The following is an 8,984-nucleotide window of genomic DNA, read 5'->3' as shown; positions in this document are numbered from 1 at the left end:
GCACGTACTGGCTCCCAGCCATAGCTAAGCAGCGGGCCCACCCAGACCAGGTAAGGGCTCAGGCACAGATCTGCGTTATCTACTACATGCTGGGGACCTCACAGCCAGGACTGAGCTGCCCACTACTGACATTACACTGAGCCGTGTGCTGGTCACTAGGGGGCAGAATACACACGTCCATCTTTCCCTCAGAGCAGTGGGCACGGCCTGGTGCAGACGCGGCCATTTGTGAACCCGAGGGGGTGAGACAACATCGAGTTCTGCACGACCGCCCAGCCCCGGTATCAAAGCTCAGCGGAGCGCAGACATGGCGGAAGTAGTCACAGCCGCACCGCCGCCACTATTGGTTAGTCACTGACAAGTGTCCCCACCCAACCACCCCTGATTCCTTACCACTCTGACGTCACGGCTCGACAGGCTGGGGTCGGCCGCTTGCGCATGCGCAGAGTGCGTCACCGGCCGGACGTAGAGCGAGAAACCTCGAGAGAGAAGAGGCACCGGGGTGACAATCGAGTGTGTGGAGGTAGGTGTTCCCCCCTCATGCCTCCTGCCTACACCTGTACCGGGTGCCGAGTCTGCACTAGTCTCCGGAGCACGGACAGCATGGTGCTCCATACACACTCAGCAGCTTGTCTCGTGGAGAGACAGGGAAGTACAATGGAGTGTGACAGCGCATAGTTCTACTACACTGCCTGCTCTTCTGGTGTGCTGCCACAGCCCTGCCACAAGGGGGAGCTATGTAGTAGTGTCACCTCACTGTCCTATACCAGGACTGTCACATGAAGGACTATAGTACTATATAGTAATGTCACCTCACTGTCCTATACCAGGACTGTCACATGGAGGACTGTGTTGCTATATAGTAGTGTCACGTCCCTGTCCTATACCAGGACTGTCACATGAAGGACTATAGTACTATATAGTAATGTCACCTCACTGTCCTATACCAGGACTGTCACATGAAGGACTATAGTACTATATAGTAATGTCACCTCACTGTCCTATACCAGGACTGTCACATGAAGGACTATAGTACTATATAGTAGTGTCACCTTACTGTCCTATACCAGGACTGTCACATGAAGGACTATAGTACTATATAGTAATGTCACCTCACTGTCCTATACCAGGACTGTCACATGAAGGACTATAGTACTATATAGTAATGTCACCTCACTGTCCTATACCAGGACTGTCACATGGAGGACTGTGTTGCTATATAGTAGTGTCACGTCCCTGTCCTATACCAGGACTGTCACATGAAGGACTATAGTACTATATAGTAATGTCACCTCACTGTCCTATACCAGGACTGTCACATGGAGGACTGTGTTGCTATATAGTAGTGTCACGTCCCTGTCCTATACCAGGACTGTCACATGAAGGACTATAGTACTATATAGTAATGTCACCTCACTGTCCTATACCAGGACTGTCACATGAAGGACTATAGTACTATATAGTAGTGTCACCTTACTGTCCTATACCAGGACTGTCACATGAAGGACTATAGTACTATATAGTAGTGTCACCTTACTGTCCTATACCAGGACTGTCACATGAAGGACTATAGTACTATATAGTAATGTCACCTCACTGTCCTATACCAAGACTGTCACATGGAGGACTATATTACTATATAGTAGTGTCACCTTACTGTCCTATACCAGGACTGTCACATGAAGGACTATAGTACTATATAGTAGTGTCACCTTACTGTCCTATACCAGGACTGTCACATGGAGGACTATATTACTATATAGTAGTGTCACCTCACTGTCCTATACCAGGACTGTCACATGAAGGACTGTAGTACTATATAGTAATGTCACCTCACTGTCCTATACCAGGACTGTCACATGGAGGACTGTAATACTATATAGTAGTGTCATCTCACTGCCCTATACCAGGACTGTCACATGAATGACTATATTACTATATAGTAATGTCACCTCACTGTCCTATACCAGGACTGTCACATGGAGGACTGTAGTACTATATAGTAATGTCACCTCACTGTCCTATACCAGTACTGTCACATGGAGGACTGTAATACTATATAGTAGTGTCATCTCACTGCCCTATACCAGGACTGTCACATGAAGGACTATATTACTATATAGTAATGTCACTTCACTGTCCTATACCAGTACTGTCACATGGAGGACTGTAGTACTATATATAATGTCACCTCACTGTCCTATACCAGGACTGTCACATGGAGGACTATATTACTATATAGTAGTGTCACCTTACTGTCCTATACCAGGACTGTCACATGGAGGACTATATTACTATATAGTAGTGTCATCTCACTGTCCTATACCAGGACTGTCACATGAAGGACTGTAGTACTATATAGTAATGTCACCTCACTGCCCTATACCAGGACTATCACATGGAGGACTGTACTACTATATAGTAGTGTCATCTCACTGCCCTATACCAGGACTGTCACATGGAGGACTGTACTACTATATAGTAATGTCACCTCACTGTCCTATACCAGGACTATCACATGAAGGACTATATTACTATATAGTAGTGTCACCTCACTGTCCTATACCAGGACTATCACATGGAGGACTGTACTACTATATAGTAGTGTCATCTCACTGCCCTATACCAGGACTGTCACATGGAGGACTGTACTACTATATAGTAATGTCACCTCACTGTCCTATACCAGGACTGTCACATGGAGGACTATATTACTATATAGTAGTGTCATCTCACTGTCCTATACCAGGACTGTCACATGGAGGACTATTACTATATACTAGTGTCACCTCACTGTCCTATACCAGGACTGTCACATGGAGGACTATTACTATATAGTAGTGTCACCTCACTGTCCTATACCAGGACTGTCACATGAAGGACTATATTACTATATAGTAATGTCACCTTACTGTCCTATACCAGGACTGTCACATGGAGGACTATATTACTGTATACTAGTGTCACCTCACTGTCCTATACCAGGACTGTCACATGGAGGACTATTACTATATAGTAGTGTCACCTCACTGTCCTATACCAGGACTGTCACATGAAGGACTGTAATACTATATAGTAATGTCACCTTACTGTCCTATACCAGGACTGTCACATGGAGGACTGTAATACTATATAGTAGTGTCACCTCACTGTCCTATACCAGGACTGTCACATGAAGGACTATATTACTATATAGTAGTGTCATCTCACTGTCCTATACCAGGACTGTCACATGAAGGACTATAGTACTATATAGCAATGTCACCTTACTGTCCTTTACCAGGACTGTCACATGGAGGACTGTATTACTGTATAGTAGTGTCACCTCACTGTCCTATACCAGGACTGTCACATGAAGGACTGTAGTACTATATAGTAATGTCACCTCACTGTCCCATACCAGGACTGTCACATGAAGAATTATAGTACTATATAGTAGTGTCACCTTACTGTCCTATACCAGGACTGTCACATGAAGGACTGTAGTACTATATAGTAATGTCACCTCACTGTCCTATACCAGGACTGTCACATGGAGGACTATATTACTATATACTAGTGTCACCTCACTGTCCTATACCAGGACTGTCAAATGGAGGACTGTGTTACTATATAGTAGTGTCACGTCCCTGTCCTATACCAGGACTGTCACATGAAGGACTATAGTACTATATAGTAGTGTGACTTGCTGTATATGTTACGTTTGCTGTAATCTGCAGAATGATGTGTTCCGTTCCCTTACTGCGCCACCACAGGGAAACAATTCTCCATTAAATCTTTGTACTACAGGGTTGTTTTGAGATATATAGAGCAACAGATTCTTTTTTTTTTTTTTTTTGAGAACAGATGAAGGATCTGACTCTCCTACTATTATTTATTATGCTTACATATATAGCGCCATCATATTCCTCAGCGCTTTACATATATTGTCATCACTGCTCCCATTGGGGCTCACAATCTACATTCCCTTCCAGTATGTGTTTGGAGTCTGGGAGGAAACCCACACAAACACTGGGAGAACATACAAACTCCTTGCAGATGTTCTGCTTGGTGGGATGTGAATCCAGAACCCAAGCTCTGCAAAGCATAAGTGCTAAACTCTGACCTACCATGCTGCCCCAACCATAACTCTTCATTCTAGTCGTGATTCAGAAGCAGATGTAGAGGCCAAAGCTACTGATTGTGTACATACATGACCCCTGACAAAGCTGGGTGAAACATGCATTGTGGATCAAGGCTACACACTTAACAGGGCTCCACATTTTTACTATTTAAGTTTGCATCCTATACTCTTCTTTTTGCATATGTTAACCATTAGGGAATGTACTGCAATAGATACAGTTAGTTCCATATATATTTGGACAGAGACAACATTTTTCTAATTTTGGTTCTAGACATTACCACAATGAATTTTAAACAAAACAATTCAGATGCAGTTGAAGTTCAGACTTTCAGCTTTCATTTGAGGGTATCCACATTAAAATTGGATGAAGGGTTTAGGAGTTTCAGCTCCTTAACATGTGCCACCCTGTTTTTAAAGGGACCAAAAGTAATTGGACAGATTAAATAATTGTAAATAAAATGTTCATTTCTAGTACTTGGTTGAAAACCCTTTGTTGGCAATGAGTGCCTGAAGTCTTGAACTCATGGACATCACCAGATGCTGTGTTTCCTCCTTTTTGATGCTCTGCCAGGCCTTCACTGCGGTGGTTTTCAGTTGCTGTTTGTTTGTGGGCCTTTCTGTCTGAAGTTTAGTCTTTAACAAGTGAAATGCATGCTCAATTGGGTTGAGATCAGGTGACTGACTTGGCCATTCAAGAATATTCCACTTCTTTGCTTTAATAAACTCCTGGGTTGCTTTGGCTTTATGTTTTGGGTCATTATCCATCTGTAGTATGAAACGACGACCAATCAGTTTGGCTGCATTTGGCTGGATCTGAGCACACAGTATGGCTCTGAATACATCAGAATTCATTCGGCTGCTTCTGTCCTGTGTCACACCATCAATAAACACTAGTGACCCAGTGCCACTAGCAGCCATGCATGCCCAAGTCATCACACTGCCTCCGCCCTGTTTTACAGATGATGTGGTATGCTTTGGATCATGAGCTGTACCACGCCTTCGCCATACTTTTCTCTTTCCATCATTCTGGTAGAGGTTGATCTTGGTTTCATCTGTCCAAAGAATGTTCTTCCAGAACTGTGCTGGCTTTTTTAGATGTTTTTTAGCAAAGTCCAGTCTAGCCTTTTTATTCTTGATGCTTATGAGTGGCTTGCACCATGAAGTGAACCCTCTGTATTTACTTTCATGCAGTCTTCTCTTTATGGTAGATTTGGATATTGATACGCCTACCTCCTGGAGAGTGTTGTTCACTTGGTTGGCTGTTGTGAAGGGGTTTCTCTTCACCATGGAGCTTATTCTGCGATCATCCACCACTGTTGTCTTCCGTGGGCGCCCAGGTCTTTTTGCATTGATGAGTTCACCAGTGCTTTCTTTCTTTCTTTCTCAGGATGTACCAAACTGTAGATTTTGCCACTCCTAATATTGTAGCAATTTCTCGCATGGGTTTTTTCTGTTTTTGCAGCTTAAGGATGGCTTGTTTCACCTGCATGGAGAGCTCCTTTGACCGCATGTTTACTTCACAGCAAAACCTTCCAAATGCAAACACCACACCTCAAATCAACTCCAGGCCTTTTATCTGCTTAATTGAGAATGACATAACGAAGGGATTGCCCACACCTGTCCATGAAATAGCCTTGGAGTCAATTGTTCAATTACTTTTGGTCCCTTTAAAAACAGGGTGGCACATGTTAAGGAGCTGAAACTCCTAAACCCTTCATCCAATATTAATGTGGATACCCTCAAATGAAAGCTGAAAGTCTGAACTTCAAATGCATCTGAATTGTTTTGTTTAAAATTCATTGTGGTAATGTCTAGAACCAAAATTAGAAAAAGGTTGTCTCTGTCCAAATATATATGGACCTAACTGTATGTGGGCATACTAACTATACCGTGGCATGTAAAAGTTTGGGCACCCCTGGTCAAAATTACTGTTTTCTTGAACAGTTAAGCAAGTTGAAGATGAAATGATCTCTAAAAGGGCTAAAGGTAAAGATTACACATTTTCTTTTGTATTTTAGGCACAAAAAGAACATATTTTTCATCTTTTACATTTTAAAAATTACATAAAGAAAAATGGGCTAATGAAAAAGTTTGGGCATCCTGCATGGTTACTAGCTAGTAGCACACCCTTTTGAAAGTATCACAGCTTGTAAACGCTTTTTGTATCCAGCCAAGAGTCTGTCAATTCTTGTTTAAGGGATTTTCTTCCATTCTTCCTTGGAAAATTCTTCCAGTTCTGTGAGCTTCCTGGGTCGTCTTGCATGCACTGCTATTTTGAGGTCTAGCCACAGATTTTCATTGATGTTCAGATCAGGGGACTGTGAAGGCCATTGTAAAACCTTCAGCTTGCACATTTTGAGGTAGTCTATTGTGGATTTTTACATGTGTTTATGATGATTATCCATTTGTAGAAGCCATCCTGTTTTCAACTTCAGCTTTTTTATAGATGGTGTTGCATTTGCATCAAGAATTTGTTAAAATTTCATTGAATCCATTCTTCCCTCTACCCGTGAAATGTTCCCCGTGCCATTGGCTGCAACACAACCCCAAAGCATCATTGATCCACCTACATGCTTAATGGTTGGCGAGATGTTCTTTTCCTGAAATTCTGTGCCCTTTTTCTCCACACATACCTTTTGATCATTGTGGCCAAATCGTTCGATTTTAACCTCATCGGTCCACAGCACTTGTTTCCAAAATGCATCAGGCTTGTTTAGATCATAGAATCATAGAATCATAGAATGGTAGAGTTGGAGGGGACCTCCTGGGTCATCTGGTCCAACCCCCTGCTCAAAGCAGGATTTACTAAATCATCTCAGACAGATTTCTGTCCAGCCTCTGTTTGAAGACGTCCATTGAAGGGGAACTCACCACCTCTCTTGGCAGCCTGTTCCACTCATTAATCACCCTAACTGTCAAAAAGTTTTTTCTAATATCTAATCTGTGTCTCCTCCCATTTAGTTTCATCCCATTGCTTCTAGTCTTTCCTTGTGCAAATGAGAATAAAGATGATCCTTCTACAATGTGACAGCCCTTGACATATTTGTAGACAGCTATTAAGTCTCCTCTCAGTCTTCTTTTTTGCAAGCTAAACATTCCCAAATCCTGCAACCGTTCCTCATAGGACATGGTTTGCAGACCAGTCACCATTCTGGTCGCTCTTCTCTGAACTTGCTCCAGTTTGTCTATGTCTTTTTCAAAATGTGGTGCCCAAAACTGTACACAGTATTCCAGATGAGGTCTGACCAAAGAGGAGTAAAGACCGATAATGACTTCACGTGATCTAGACTGTATGCTTCTGTTAATACATCCCAGAATTGTATTTGCCTTTTTTGCTGCTGCATCACACTGTTGACTCATGTTCAGTCTATGATCTATTAGTATACCTAAGTCTTTTACTGTTGCTTAGCTCTATTCCTCCCATTCTGTATATGCTTTTTTCATTTTTATTGCCCAGATGTAGTACTTTGCATTTTTCCCTGTTAAAAACCATTCTGTTGGTTGCTGCCCACTGCTCCAGTTTATTTAGGTCTTTTTGAATCTTCCCTCTCTCTTCTCTAGTATTAGCTATCCCTCCTAGCTTTGTGTCATCAGCAAATTTAATCAGTTTACCCTCAATTCCTTCATCTAAATCATTGATAAAGATGTTGAACAATACAGGTCCCAGGACGGAGCCCTGTGGTACCCCACTTGAGACATTCATCCAGCTGGATGTGAAGCCATTTACAACCACCCTTTGAGTCCGATCACTAAGCCAGTTATGAATCCAGCTAACAGTTGCCTGGTCCATTGCATACTTGGTCATTTTTTCAATAAGGATGGTGTGAGATACTTTGTCAAATGCTTTGCTGAAGTCAAGATATACTATATCTACAGCATTTCCCTGATCCACCCAGTCAGTGATTCTGTCATAGAAGGAAATTAAGTTAGTCTGACATGACTTGTTAGTTACAAACCCATGCTGACTCTGGTTAATCACTTCATTCTTATCCAGGTACTTACATACATGTTGTTTAATAATTTGTTCAAAGATCTTTCCTGGTATAGAAGTCAGACTCACCGGCCTATAGTTCCCTGGGTCCACCTTCTTCCCCTTTTTGAAGATAGGAACAACATTTGCTCTTCTCCAGTCTTCTGGGACTTCTCCTGTTCTCCAAGAATTTTCAAAGATTATGGAGAGTGGTTCTAAAATTTCTTCTACGATCTCCTTCAGTACTCTGGGGTGTAATTCATCTGGACCTGGAGACTTGAACTCATTTATGTTAGCTAAATATTCCCTCACAATCTTTCTGTTTACAGATAACTTGGATTCCTCTATTCCTTTAAAAGGACAGTGAAGATTAGTTGATGTTACATTTTCTTTCTGAGAGAAAACAGATGCAAAATAGGAGTTAAAAAGTTCGGCCTTCTCAACATCCTCTCTTACCATTTCTCCATTTTCATCCTGTAAAAATCCTATAGCACCTTTGACTTTTCTTTTACTTTTGACATACCCCCAAAATACTTTTTTATTGCTTTTGACATCTCTTGCAAGCCTTAATTCATTGTCAGCTTTAGCTAACCTGATACGTGCCCTGCAGGATCTGCAGACTGCATTATAATCTTCTTTAGATATGCCTCCCTCTTTCCATTTAATAAACATTTCTTTCTTTCTTTTTAGCATGTGTTTAAGTTCTGTGTTCATCCATCCTGGTTTCCTTAAATGCTTCCCATTCTTCCTACTTTTCGGGATTGTTAACGATTGTGCTTTGAGAATCTCATTTTTAAAAATTTCCCATCCTTCCTGGACATTTTTGTCCTTAAGGACATCCAGCCATTGGATCCCTCCTATTCTCTTTCTGAGCCTCTTAAAATCTGCCTT

At 42.0% G+C, this 8,984-nt stretch overlaps 1 protein-coding gene across 12 annotated transcripts in view; it reads left to right on the top strand.

Annotated features, from left to right (window-relative positions):
- Positions 1-266: 266 nt before the first annotated feature.
- LRRFIP2 (LRR binding FLII interacting protein 2) overlaps positions 267-8,984 on the top strand; it is a 148,390-nt gene continuing 139,672 nt past the window's right edge. For 2 of the 12 annotated variants that reach the window (XM_073678302.1, XM_073678300.1), the window contains exon 1: positions 267-523. The gene's annotated coding sequence lies outside the window, so the exon portion shown is untranslated. The remainder of the gene's footprint in view (positions 524-8,984) is intronic. The other 10 variants (XM_073678303.1, XM_073678304.1, XM_073678301.1 and 7 more) reach the window with 9 other exon arrangements.

This window comes from Phyllobates terribilis, unplaced genomic scaffold (assembly GCF_046119375.1).
Source record: "Phyllobates terribilis strain yellow unplaced genomic scaffold, ASM4611937v1 Scaffold_4__5_contigs__length_816908805, whole genome shotgun sequence".
Taxonomy (NCBI): domain Eukaryota; kingdom Metazoa; phylum Chordata; class Amphibia; order Anura; family Dendrobatidae; genus Phyllobates; species Phyllobates terribilis.
Note: the sequence above shows the minus strand (reverse complement) of the source record. Positions and strands in the feature narration are given on the sequence as shown.